The 14,786-nt window shown below is 41.3% G+C and overlaps 1 long non-coding RNA gene across 1 annotated transcript in view; it reads right to left on the bottom strand.

Annotated features, from left to right (window-relative positions):
* Nucleotides 1–829: 829 nt before the first annotated feature.
* Nucleotides 830–14,786, bottom strand: part of LOC118452929 — a 15,599-nt gene continuing 1,642 nt past the window's right edge. Inside the window, exons 2-3 of the long non-coding RNA XR_004842811.1 lie at nucleotides 1,310–1,388; nucleotides 830–963 (exon numbers count right to left, since the gene is read on the bottom strand). This is a non-coding gene — a long non-coding RNA (uncharacterized LOC118452929). The remainder of the gene's footprint in view (nucleotides 964–1,309; nucleotides 1,389–14,786) is intronic.

Genomic DNA, 14,786 nt, shown 5'->3' with positions numbered 1-14,786 from the left:
TAGAAGGTAGAGTTATGTCATATAGCTAAAAGCATATGGGTTTTTTTTTTACAGCAAAAAGGCATAGTGCCCTTTCAACCTGAAAAAATAAAACCTGATTACTTTGTAGTCTCAATTATTAAGACCTTCTTATATCAAAACCTTGAGACTCAGGAGTAAGGAACATGACTATGCTCTGTATGGAACGTAGCCGTACTGGAGATGAGCGTAGCACCTACTATGCCCTCCAGATCGTGTCCCTTCATATACTGGAATCAACCTAACATAAAGGAAAGCCGCTCTGAATGAAAATCTCTCTTAAGTTGCTCCAAAGTTTGGGTTAAAATGTAGATTGAAAATCCAGAGGGCATTATATAATCTCACTCAAGTTTGTTAATAAATGCTATATATACCAATTTCTGTCTCCTTCCAAGAAAGATAAAAAGTCACTCTGCCATCTCCCAGTGTTCTCTAGGACTTTTACCTTTATATTTATGGCAGATTGGAAAGGTTGAAAAATTAATCTGGCAACAGATTTTACTGTCATAAAAATAAAAAATGCATTCCAAACAAGTTAGGAAAACAGAAAATGTGGAGGGGTTTTCATAGATCAGTATTTTCTGACTTGAGGGGAGTTGTGCTACTACTGAAGGGCTTTGTGCAGTGGCAACACGGTAAACAAAATTCATGACATGCAGGCAAAAAAATCTGTAGCTGGGACTGGAATTGTGGTCTCAGATAAAAGGCGTTGACTAATAAAAAGATGAACTCTCATGAGACATTTAGAGAAACACTTTTGCTTATTCCTTTTCCAGAAATATATCAATGCAGACTTCTATTTCACCTGCGTGAATGGCAGAAAACAATTCCACTCTACTGCTTCCAGATCAGCAAGCGCCTTCTCATTTCTCTTCTGGTGCCATCTTGTTTCCCTTGTGCTCTGCTTCTTCGAAGTATCTCTTCTTTAGCCATCCGGCCAAACATCTTTTTTCTGGTTAAGGAACCCATGTGGGAAAAAAAAAAAAAAGAATGCCCACTGATTTTAAACTATGCAAATGAGGCATCCATCACTTCGTTTTCTGGCTATTCTATACACGCTGACACAAAGTCAGCTCTTGTAGAATATAAGTTATTCATGAAGACAGTCTCATTTGCTCTAAACAATGTTCTGCTTTTAATTACATTGTCACAGAACAGCTGAACAACTCTCAGGAGCCCATTCCAAAATTCTAAAAAAAAATTACTTGGCTCAGATGGGACTTCTGTTTACTGCAAGGTTGTATTTAAACTATACATCTCTATACACAAATATATATGTAGTTGAAGATACAGATAATAGCTCTGGTAGTGGTGCTGCTTCTTGGCTGGTGTTGCATCAAAGATGCAGTTGCCTCTGCATATACTCCTTCCTGGAAAGCAGAAACACAAGAACACAATACACTTGAACAAAAAAATCCCCCAAACATAGACCTTCCCCCTTCCCATGCACTTCAACCCCAAATCCTATCAACTTGGGCCATAGAAGCCTCACTGTTGTAAAAGTTGTCCGAATCTTCTGCTTCTGTTTGTGCTAGTTTCTTTTCTCCCAGATCTTTATTTGGATATGTAAATGATGTGCTTTAATGATACAGTGATGCATCCTGTAGATGCAAAATTTGGTCCTGCAGACCAAAATTGTGCTGAACTTTGTCAATGAAATGTTTACATGGGATTACAATTCAGTCCTCAGAGATTTAGCTGTCTGGTTCTTTCAGTCACTGTTGATATAGAGAAGAAGGAATTTCGTAGTTCTAGTACTTTTAATCTCCAAATAATATTTTCTAATTACTTAGGTCACTGACATGCAGATGCCTGAACAAATTTACTGTACTTGAGGTGTGGTTATTTACTCTTAAATCCAATATTCAGCCCAAACATCCTTAGCTGTTCACTGGTTTCCAGTGAAACAGTGTCAGATATTCTCACAGCTAGCGGTTTCCTGTGGTTTGAGCATCTCATGTGGTAGAAAAACCATTTTTTCCACTCAAAACCTACACTTTGTGTTTCATATAAAGCTGTTATAATTACAAATAAGCAAAGACGTATTTTACTAATATCTATCCTACCTTTTCACACCCAATGAAAAACCAGCATATAGCACTTCCCCAAGGGCAGACTTGGGAGGCAGAGCTTAGCCTGATAAATTCCTGCCTCGGTGCAGCCTTTAGGAACATACTTAACTCTGTGTTTAAAAAGAACATGACTGAAGGTTTGCAGGAGTCAGGGCCAGGAAGACTAGGGCCCATCACTGCAAAGCGATGAGTAAGCATACTAAATTTGCTCTGCAATAAGCGGTAGCTTTCAAATCACAAAAGACATGTGAAAATCACCTTTGTGAAATGAAAGAAGAAAATATCTAAGTCCGGGTACTATATAATAAATCCTTCAGGGATTCAAATGACTCTGTCAATTAGTAACAGAGTCTGAAATTTTAATCTCTAGGTCACCCATTCAAATCCAGCTAAATTCAGTAATAAAAGGTTATTGATGTTTAATGACACCTTCCTGAACAAGCAAAAAGAGCATGTTTAAAGGTAGCCTTAAAGGAAGCCCAAGGACAGAGGGACTCCTTCGACTGCGATCTGAAAGAAAAGACACTCGCATTAACACTAGCCACAGCACATCGCTATTTTTCCCACACTAATGGGAAAACTACAATATTGTATTTGAGCACGCTGGGAAGTTTTTCTCTTTGATTGAGTTAATTTATCTCAGTTCTTCACACTGATACATAAGGAAGGAGCTTCCCCACGTACAACACTTCTGTTTGCCTGAGTCACTGCACAGGAGAGGCTTTACATGGTCACGGCTTTTACAAGACAGAAACTATTTTGTGAGGGTAATATAACAACCAGTGGCTTGAGGGGAAAGGAATACATCCAAGGTATTGGAGGGCTGACTATTATTTCTTACATCACTTTTAAAAAAGCTGAACTGCACAGGCTTTCAGTACTTAGCGTGTACATTTCAGAGCCCATTGGCACTGCCAGATGCCCTGGTTTCGGCTGGGACAGAGTTAATTTTCTTCCTAGTAGCTGATATAGTGCCTTGTTTCGGATTTAGTATAAGAAGAATGTTGATGTTTTAGTTATTGCTAAGCAGGGCTTGCACCAGTCAAGGTCTTCGCAGCACGAGAAGCTGGGAGGTGGCACAGCCAGGACAGCTGACCCCAACTGGCCAAAGGGCTATTCCAGACCATATGACGTCCTGCTCAGTATATAAAGCTGGGGGAAAAATGAAGGGGAGGGACATTCGGAGTGATGGCATTTTGTCTTCCCAAGTTACTGTTACGCATGATGGAGCCCTGATTTCCTAGAGATGGCTGAGCACCTGCCTGCCCATGGGAAGTGGTGAATGAATTCGTTGCTTTGCTTTGCTTGCGTGCACAGCTTTTGCTTTCCCTATTGACCTGTCTTTATTTCCTTATATTAACCTTATATTACAAGTTTTCTCACTTTTACTGTTCTGTTTCTCTCCCCCATCCCACTGTGGGGTGAGTGAGTGAGCGGCTGTGTGTGGCTTAGTTGCCAGCCAGGGTTAAACCACAACACCAGATCAGACTGGATACTCTATTACCTTTTCACAAGGTAAAAAACCCTTATCATAGAATCATGGAACCATTTGGTTGAAAAAGACCTTTAAGATCATTGAGTCCAACAGTACCTCTCCACTGCTAAACCACGTCTCTAAGCACCTCGTCTATCCATCTTTTAAATACCCCCCGGGCACCACTTCCCTGGCCAGCCCATTCCAATGTCTGACAATCCTTTTGGTGAAGAAATGTTTCCTCATGTCCAACCTAAACCTGCCCTGGTGCAACTTGACACCATTTCCTCTCATCCTATCACTCGTTACCTGGGAGAAGAGACTGACCCCCACCTCACTACAGCCTCCTGTCAGGCAGTTGTAGAGGGCGATAAGGTCTCCCGTCAGCCTCCTTTTCTTCAGGCTAAACAATCCCCAGTTCCCTCAGCTGCTTCTCATCAGACTTGTGCTTCAGACCCCTCACCAACTTCATTGCCCTTCTCTGGACACAGTCCAGCACCTCAATGTTCTTCTCCGTGGGCCTTCGTGGCCACCGGGGCACACTACTGGCTCATATTCAGTCAGCTGTCAAACAGTACCCCCAGATCCCTCTCTGCCAGGAAGCTTTCCAGCCACTCTTCCCCAAGCCTGTAGCACTGCATGGGGTTGTTGTGATGCAAGTGCAGGACCTGGTACTTGGCCTTGTTGCACCTCATACAGTTGGCCTCGGCCCATCGATCCAGCCTGCCCAGGTCCCTCTTCAGAGCTTTCTTACCCTCAAGCAGATTGACACTTCTACCCAGCTTAGTGTCATCTGCAAACTTGCTGAGGGTGCGCTCAATCCCCTCATCTGGGTCACTGATAAAGATGTTAAACAAAACTGGCCCCAACACTGAGCCCTGGGGAACACCACTTGTGACTGGCCGCCAACTGAATTTAACTCCATTCACCACAACTCTTTGTGCCTGGCCATCCAGCCAGTCTTTTACCAAGCAAAGCAAACAGCCATCTAAGTCATGAGCAGCCAGTCTCTCCAGGAGAATGCTGCGGGAAACAGTGCTTTACTGAAGTCCAGGTAGACAACAACCACAGCCTTTCCCTCATCCACTAGGCGGGTGCCACCTTGCCATAGAAGGAGATCAGGTTGGTCAAGCTGGATCTGCCTTTCACAAACCCAGGTTGACTGGGCCTGATCACCTGGTTGTCCTGGACATGCCGAGTGATAGCACTCAAGATGATCTGCTCCATGACCTTCCGCAGCACCGAGGTCAGACTGACAGGCCTGTAGTTCCCCGGATCCTCCCTCCATCCCTTCTTGTAAATGAGCGTAACATTTGCCGACCTTCAGTCAAGTGGAACTTCCCCAGTCATCCAGGACTGCTGATAGATGATGGAAAGGGGCTTGGTGAGCACATCTGCCAGCTCCCTCAGTACCCTTGGGTGGACCCCATCCAGCCCCATAGACTTGTGTATGTCTAATTGGCTGAGCAGGTCACTAACCATTTCCTCTTGGATCATGGAAGCTTTGTTCCCCATCCCTGTCTTCTGGCTCAGGGGGCTGGGTACCCGGAGAACAGCTGACCTTACTGTTAAAGACTGGGGCAAAGAAGGCATTAAGTACCTTGCAAAGGTGAAAGGCAAAGGATGATCAGGACTATAGGATTCACCCCCAACAAGGGACAGATGTATATCCTTGGTGGGAAGAAAAAGATGACGTATCAGCATTACAGTTAAGAACACAGATAATGAACTGCAGCTCAGTGCATCTCACCACAGCTTTTGAACCAGCTCTGTGACGGGAACGTGTCAGAGTGCAATTCTGTTACTTTTCATTAAAGCAGTGACTGGAAAATGTTTTACTCAGTGCTTGTGAGAGCACTGTAAGAGAGGAAAGCCTGTTTTCACTAATAGTTCATGCTTTATGAACAAGGATACAGAGCTACTAGCACATATTGCTGTCAGGCAAGACTGGTCGTTCTCTTGATATTATATACCAGCTCATTCACTTGCCTGCTTCCCCATCTGATTCAGAAAACAAAATCTCCAGAGCTTTCCTACACCTCTGGAAGAAACCACTGGTGCTTGTCTGCTGCTCCTGGGTGATTATCACAGGCATTACTCTATAAGCTCCAGGAGTTTTCTCTGTTGCTGATGGAGAGAGATCACTTCTTCCAGAAAAGATTCAGAACAAAAGCCCAAAGCAGCTATACTTTATCATATCTGAAAGGGCTCATCTTTCTTCACTGACTACAGAGGAGTCCATGGAAACAGCCCTTACTAGACTAACGGTAGCCTTGCACAATACTCCCCTTCTTCCTCCAGAGTGTATCCTCTCCTATTACTTTAATTATCTTTGTTTACAAGCTAGAAAAGGAAGAGAAAGCTTGAATATATACAATTTATCTTGATTTGTAAGATCTTTTTTGGTAATACTTATTAATAACAAATTATGTTGACAAAATATTTTAACATATATTTACTGGACTATTTAGTGTCTTGACCTCCTAAATTATAGGCAAGAAGAACAACAAACAACAACAGAAGAAAATAATCAACTGATTTTAATATCCATATTAAAAACTAGTAATATCACCTTTGCAAAGAGATTTTTCTAATATACCAAGACCCAGACCATTTACAGAAGGGATCTATAGCAGTAGTTTACATTTCACCTAAAAATAGCTAGGAGCTATTTTAGATCATGGAGTATGGTAGAATACTTTCTGATACCTAGATTTGACTGCATCCCACATTGACTGAAGTTTCTCAGTAGCCTTTTAGTGTATTTAAGTCTAACAAGGACAACAATTAGGGTGAGTTAAAAGAGAGGAGGGAGCAGTATTCTTGACTACTCATGCCTGGGCTCAAGGAGGTAGCCTGAGATTTAGTGGGATCACAGATCAGGACTTTGTTAAGAACCACTCACAAAAAGGTCAAGCATAAATTTTCCTCTTCTTGATGTGTTTCTTCACTTATCAACATTATTTCAGTCCACATTTTGCACCACATCCTGAAAATTCATCTTCACCAAGGCCCAAACAGAGCCAGCCAGACCCCTCTGACTTAAGATTTAGTGAAAGAGAGACACATTTTGTCAGTCTACAGAGCACTACAGCCTGACCTCATGATCCCTTTTGATGACTACAATCAACCTGAGTATAACTGATTGCAGGATTAGATTTATGTTTGCAAACATCTGAGTTCTGCACTTAATAAAAAACAAACAAGCATATTTGCTTGTCCATTCATTGCAGTTTTATGTCTTTGAATAATGTCCACAGCGGAGTTTTTAGTTATAACTAATTAAGTTAAGTTATAACTAATAGATTTCTATACGGTATAAGAAAACTTACTTAAATCCTTTATTAATGTTTTTAATTAAAAGCAAACAAAAACAAATGAAAATTATTTTTCTGTGGTTTATTGCTTTATTGTTGGATATGTGGGAGGAGAAAGGAAAAAAGTGAATGAAAAGGACATCTTATGAGGGGCCAGTACCCTTCTTGGAGACAAGGCAACCTGGTATACTTTACTTATGGTTATGCAGGGCTTGTTTATTTAATCATACAAAGCTGTTTTAAGAAAAAGCCTAAACTGAACCAAAATTCATTCAAGTCTCTTTAGCAATACCTTGCTGAGCAAATAGTTCAGTCAGGGAACTATGTTCTTTCCTACTACTTTTATTTTCTTCCTGTGGGAAATGTTTAGGCAGGACATACTCTCTCTGTCAGGTTTGTACAGATAGTATGAGAGAGAAATTTTAGTACTGGCCGGTTGCCACCTCATGAGTCCTTCACTAGTATCAATCTAACCTACAGTAAAGGAAAACACACTGGCAATGGAGTGGTAAACATTGAAAATATCATATGACTGGGTTACTAATATCCCTTCAAGTGAAATTTATCTTTGTAATTTTTTAAAGATTATTTGTATTTTATTTTATTACTATTATAAAAATATCTGGCTGGTATTTTTTCATTTTAAGGCTGGTTACTTCCCGTATTCCCAAATGTTTAGACTTGCTTTGATACGCCATCTAGTTCTCCATCTCAATGACAGGCAGCTCAGATAAAATCTCCACAGCTAAAAATTGAAGGAAAGCTAAGGATAAGGAGTGCTAGACAGGCCTAACAGAGGACACAACTCAGCAACTTCTATTTATGGAGCCACTTTCCATATCCACCCATCCTGTTTTGGGACAGACAGTGGAGAAACTCATTTTAGGTTAGTGCATTAACCTAAAGCGACCCATTCAGATTTCCTAGTTCTTAATATTATTTCTGCTTTTCTTATGTATTTAGGCATTCACCTCAGTACTTAGTTCACTGCATTGACCATTGATGAGCCATTCACAGACAAGCATGGTAGCAACCCTGCTGTCCTGGTGGCTTAACCTCCAAGCCGTACTTATGAACAGCTGCAGGGAAAAGCACTGCTCCTAAGCAGAATTTGTTGGTCAAGGCTTCAGAGCACATGGCTGACACCCCATTACACAGATTATTTCCACATCACATTAAGTAATCTGATTGACTAAAATAGGACACAATTAGGCAGTATCTAACAGCAGTAACAGTATAAAACTGGCTCTAAGAAAGACCTCACCCATAATTTTGAAAGGCTTATACCATGGCTGTACTTTCTCTGGTCACTGTGAACTGTCATGGTCAACATCTGGATGACTGCAGGTCAGTAAGGCTAAGAAATGCTGGTGTGTAGAGGAGGTGAGGGATAGCTGTTTCAAGGTCTCCTTCTTGCTTCTGGCTAGTGCAAGAGACAACTATAAAGATATCTTGTCCTGGACAATAACTATGGATTGTGACTCTAGTGGGCAATAGATAATGTCTCATGACAATGTCTGGTTTCCTGACACAGTGCCTCAGGGACAGAATTTTGTTCCCAGTTGCCTGTTTTCTATTCCTTACTTTTCCTTCCACACACGTATTACCTTCACCAGCAGTTTGTGTGCTGTATGGTCCATATTTCATAGACAAATCATTCATATTTGTGTTGTCAGTCTTGATTTATTCTGGGTCAGGCCTGTAGTTTTGCCTCATGGAAGACAGTCGCTGGACTGATGACCCTTTCAGGATGTGCCAACAGGGTCAGCTCCAGGCTGGAGGGGGATGTCTTCTTCTGTGCAGGGTACGGAAGGATGAGAGAATACCAGAAGGCTGGTCCTTCAGGACAACTGGATATAGGGGCACATGAGGGAAGTCTGTAGCCTGGAAGTCCAGCACCAGCCCATGTTCCTAATCTCCCACTTTTGCTATGAAGTGCTAATGGGCACCTTAGATGAAGCTATCACCTTTCTACAAGACCACAGGATGACTATGTGTGACACAAACACATCAGTGATGGATTGAATAACCAGAGGTGCAAAAAGACCTTGTGGAGGCCTCTCTGCAGCCCCAGTAGGACTGTTAATAGGACAGGACTAGTGAGTGGGCAAGTCAGCCTTCCCCAGCGCAACAACCCTTTTAAGAGACCAAACAAAGCAGCACAGTATTGGTCAGAAAATAACTTCTTAACTTTCTTTCCACTATATTTAGAGTTCTTTGCAATTTTTTCAAATGTCCTGATACAACTTTGGCAAACAGCATGTTACTTTTTAGTAGTGTGGGATAAAAGATTTTCTATTACCATTCTGAGGCAAACACTTGGCTATTAATTTTTCTGGCCACCTGAGTTCTGCACTATCAAATTGTCACTATGAACTGAAATAGAGGAAAAAACATGAGGCAACACACGGCAGAAAATCTTTCTTTGAAGAGAGATGGTGAGGTTGTAGTAAAAGACATCATGACACCAAACCACTTCTGATAAAGATCTTTAAAGACAACCCCATCTGTTTTTTCAAAAGCAGTACATTCCAGCTCTTGAAGAAGGCATGGGGTAGGTCATGCCAGACCAAACCATTAGAGAAACATGACTTTTCCCTGCCTGCTAGGTAGCATGGATTTATTCTTTCTTCCACTCCAACAAGAGAGAAGAATAAATTACTTGCAGCTGCTTAAATGTTATGTGGTGAACTTTGCTGTTTATCAGGGAACACTCCTTACTGATTAAAAAAAAATAAATCCTAATTTTAAAGATATTTTCAGTGCAGTTTACAAATCAATGACTTCCTAATATAGATCAAATAATAAGGTGTATGGCTATGAAAAAAACTGCACTAAGCTTTGGGTGCAAAAGGTGGAACAACAAGGTAAAGCTATATTTAACGGGTGATTCCAGGAGCATGACAACCTTACCCAGGTGCCTCATTCTGCTTTGTTTGGAATTTGTCCTCTGTGTTCATGTACATACGTTAACAATTAACTTATTTTGCCATCTCTCGTCTGTTGATTCAAATCGAAGGGGAAAGACATGCCAAATTGTTTTCATTTGAGCAAAACAGCTGATGCCCAATGATGAGCCAAAAAGAAGGAACAGACCATGAATATTTTTCAAATGTAGCCAGTTACTGGTTAACCTGAGAAAATACCAGATACTATCATCTCCTACAGTAGATATATTGTCTGAAGATATTGGTTTTCAACCACTGTTACAAAAGCTAACTACTGACTTCCCATGTTTGCAACTGCCCTGTAGGCAGGTTCCCACCCTGTTGGCAGGGACATTAAGAGAACAGTTCAATGTCTAAAAGAGAAGTAGAGAAACATATAGAGACATGAAACTACAAGAAGCTTAGAGGACTCACTCCCACTTGTACCCCTCTTTGTAGATTTGATTTACATATAAATATTTACCCTTTTCTCAAGACAATACTCTACATGCACAAAGATTTTCATGCCCCAGACAACATGTCCAAAAGTGAAAAATACATTCTTCAGTCTTCAGCATCTTCTTTGAGTCAGGAGGGTTTCCCTAAGAAACACTTGCTTCTGACTCAATAGTTATCTTCCCTTTTCAGCCTTGCCTATTTTCCCGAGTCTCATCTTAAATAGAAATCTGCCTGTCTGAAAGCTGCTTGCTGCTAATTCACTCTTGTAATTCTTGAGTCTGGGATCCCATACTGCCTAGTGCTTTTGGGGGACACAAAGCCTCAGAGATGCTTTGAATTCAGAAGACCATTACACACTGCAAGCTTAGGGTTGCAGCAATGGACCAGAGCATCAGATGAGACTGAAGCAATACAACTGCCAACAAAGTAGAAAGCTCAGGGACAATTAGACATATGTGGAGGAGAAAGGAGACCTGTGTTTCAGGAAGACAGCCAAAAAAGTGAAATGAACCAGGTCTAGGATAGCTTGCCAATGGTGGACTACAAGACCTTGGATTAGTAATTGAGCATTGAAAACTAGGAAGAGTTTAATTTCTAACGAAAACAAAGCAAAACTTTGCACCCCAAACCAACATTTCATATCAGGATATCAAAGCAAACTCCATACACATCGTTTCACTGTGAAATAGGTTAGCTCTTATTTTACAGCTGAGGCAAGTAAGGCTCACTATCATACAGACAAAAAATGGCAAAGCCATTTTTCTTATCTCGGTTTTCAATAAGATCCTGGTTTAGCCAAACAGCAAGAGCAAAGGTCAGATTAGCTCCGATTTTTTCTGCATCATTTAGCCCAAGCAGTAAATCAAACAAAGGAGTTTCAGTAGGATAAAAGATCGGATTTGAACTGAGGCTGAAACTCCTGGATTTCATTTAGAGAAGACAAATAATTCACAATTCTGTAAGATCTGAGCAGGGACATGTGTGTTGCATGCACACACAGCAGCTGGAATTATGCAGCCAAGAGCCACTGCTGTGGGAGTGATTTTACCAAAAACCAATTCACACAGCCCATCAGCTGGTAGCTGGACACATCTGATGCATTACTACGCATTACTACGTGTCAAGGTGAGTGAGAATAAACATAGAACAGACAGGAAAATTAAAAAAAAAACTTAATTCTCCATCACCAAAAGGCTTCTGTGGCTTGGGGTAAGAGAATCTGTCAAGGACTGATGGAACTGGCCACAAGAATTTTGAACAAAAGTCTGTGAAGAGGAAGCATGTAGTGGTCCTAATTAGAACCACTGGAAAAAGGTGCACTACTTTTTTTCCAGATGACAGAGCCAGTAAGCAGTGGAATATTTTCAACAGGAAAGATTAACTAAGAAAATAACTAAATACTTAACCTCTGCTGCTTATAACCCCAAAGCTGTGTAAGACCCACAGAAAGAGAAAGTGGCTTTAAAATAGTCTTGAAAATAAAGCCGGAGCAATGCCTCAGTCAATCAGGGTACAGTTAGCAAGCCACGTCTGTACTTGTGCTATTAAAACATGCTGTTGAGCAGAATTAACTCATTGAGTTAGGCAAACAGCCATTGGGAAGAGAGAGGCATGAGGACACCACTTCAACTATTACACGAGGGCATTTTACACAATCCACGTGGCATTACATGTGATTGGGGTGACAAAAGGTCGGGAACATTTTCAGCTTTGTTTTTTATGAAATAGCTGAGGAGCCATTAAATATGGAATTAAAATTGTGCCCAAATCAAGCATTCCTAATATAAAGAAATAAATGAGCAATTCACTGTGTCCTTTCTTTTTAGGACCTCTTGATACTTTCAATCATCTATTATAATACGCTTTTCTTCCTTAGCGGGGTTACCAGATTAGTAATCTCCACTCTAACCACTTTTCCTTGGGGTTATATACTCTGAGGGACTGCAAAGAGTCTATAACAGAAGCAATAAAAAAAAGACAAAAAGCAAGGAGTAACTTAAGTGAGATATTCTCAAAGATGCCAACTGGGGTTGAGAATGATAGCTCCATGCTAGTACTGAACACGATCCTGCAAGTGGCCAGAGTTCAAATTCTAGACTCAGGTTTCTTGCAGCGTTGAAGAAAATGCTTTTAATCTTTCATGGTTTCATAGAACGAGAGTCAAGTATTTTCTTCAGGCAGTATTTCTTACAGTTAATCTTCTGGGCCTTCTGAAATGTTGGAGAAGAGAGAAAGGGCAGAGCTTTTCTACCCTGAGCTGGACGCTTAACTGGACACTTTCAGCCAACCCTCCCAATAAGCACTGAAAGCTGCATGTACTACAGACCCTTCATTTTGAGAACTGAATGCTCCCCTCCTTCTGGTGAGGGTGGAAGGAGTTATTAAGGATATTTCCAAAGATACTCGTAGAAAAGATACCTTTCATAGCATCATGAGCCATGCCAGAAAAGAGTTGAAGGAGTGGAGTAAGAAGTTCTGCGAGCTTATAGCTTCATACTCCTGCTCCATTTCTACAGTATATAAAAGTTTGGATATTAGCCACATTCATCTCACATGTTTCACTAGAGGATATGTTTGAGAAAGGCTGGCATAGAATTTAATTTTCTTTCTTCTGTTTTTTATCCTCAAGTAAGAGACCAATCTTCCACACCTATTTCATTGGGAAGGGAATAAACTGACATCTCACAGCTCTCAGATGAGTGCCCTAGCTCTTAGGCTGTAGGCTTCTCTGGGAGTGGAGTGTTCTCACTTCAGGGCTGTTGAGCAAAACTCCTCATGGAAAACTTTTCTCCTCTTTGCCTTCAGAGTTCTGCACTCCTCTCTGAATCACAGCACTACTTCAAATGAAAGGTGGTGAGGAATGTACAAGTTCTCCAAGATATTACTACAAGGCAAAAGAGGATAATTTAAATCCCCTGAGACTACAAAATGTGTTGAACACAGATCTCCAACTTCCTGAGCAAGTGCTCTAACCACAGGACTCCTAAATAAGTGGTCAACACTTCTCTCTTCTGGGCTCTTAAAGAAAAGCATGAGGCAGTCCCTTATTCTCAAAGCACTGAAGATCAAGCAAAGCTATTGCGGCTGTGAATCACATTTTCCTTGCATACTGAATTTAGAACTGCAGCCAAGCGCCAAAATCAAAGAGACAGAGAGCATTTCATACACATCTGGCCCTCAACTGGCCGAAGCCTCCTTCCAAACAGCATGTTGGGTGTCATGAATCCAGCTTGTGAGCCCTGGGAACCCTAAGTCTATGTCACGCTACTTACTCTGTGAAAAGCTGGATGCCTAACTTGGCTTCGTGAATCACATTCCCAAAGGCAAGACGGTTAAAAGCATATCTCAAGAGCTGGGGAAAAAGTATTGCATTTCAAAAGGAAGCTGTCAAGTAATTTTTGACAGTAGCCTTAACCAAAACGTAACACTGCGAACCCCTTGTAATGGGCTGGTACTGTTACAAACTCACTATCCGAAAAGATGTGTCAGTCAGTACCTCTGCTTCAGCTGAATGTGCCGAAAAATGGGCCAACTGTTAAAACCCTCCTTATCTGCTACATATATCTTTTAGACCATGCAGGCTAATTCCCTATCACTAGGCAAGATCTAAGGCTAGAACCATGACAAATTAGGTGCAGCTGATTAAAAAAAAAAATAGGAAAAGAAACAGCAATTTTTTCCCAGGCCTTTCAGTCAATATGCAGCAAATTTGCCCATTCAGAACATTTATTATAGAAAAGTGCCTTGTCCCTTGATTATGCAAATCTCCCTTTCACCATCTCTCACGTATCAGTTCTACCTTTCTATAAATGCCTGACCTGTGCACGATCCCTGGAAAATGATTCCTGATCCTGCAGCTGAACCTGCAGAAGAGGCACTTCCCTCCGCAGGAGAGATGCAGTCCAGTGTTTTATTGGCACAACCAAACTGGATCGGACCCAGCCTTACCCAGCATAGCAAAACAACTGCCTGAAGACTTGTTTGGGTTTCTTTCCCATTTAGCTGATGTCATCCAGGAAGTAATGTAGCTCAATTAGTTAAAAAAAAAAAAAAAAAAAAAAGAGAAAAAAAAGACAGAAGCGACAGCCAGCTCAGGGTTTCCACTAGGTGGACATGCTGACAAAGCTGTATCGAAAGCGTATCTTCCAGTGCAAGCCCTGGTGCAGGCGGGTGGGCTTTCCACTGCTGTCACTAACTGATTGCAAACACCAGGCTTCATTAGATCATGCTTCATTTGGATTTTTTTACACTATTTAAGCAGCGATCAATGTGGTTTAACTTTACAGCTGCATTGCCTGTACAATCTGTATGAAACTGGGCGTGTACAGTCCTTGCTTGCGTTTGAGGTATTTTTTTCCGCGATGCTCCCTCTATTTTCATGTTCTTTGGAATACCTTGCGCGGTTCTATATTGTGCCTAGAGTAAATTATTGACGAAAAACCAAGGGACTTGCATAGTGATGTTGGGTTGAGGCAGGTTTTTTTCTGTCAGTCCCCATCGCCCTCATCTTGTGAACAGC

This window comes from Egretta garzetta, unplaced genomic scaffold (genome assembly GCF_000687185.1).
Source record: "Egretta garzetta isolate BGI_Z169 unplaced genomic scaffold, ASM68718v1 scaffold18, whole genome shotgun sequence".
NCBI classification, from domain to species: Eukaryota; Metazoa; Chordata; class Aves; order Pelecaniformes; family Ardeidae; genus Egretta; species Egretta garzetta.
The sequence above is the reverse complement of the archived record's forward strand: the minus strand, read 5'-3'. Positions and strand labels throughout refer to the sequence as shown.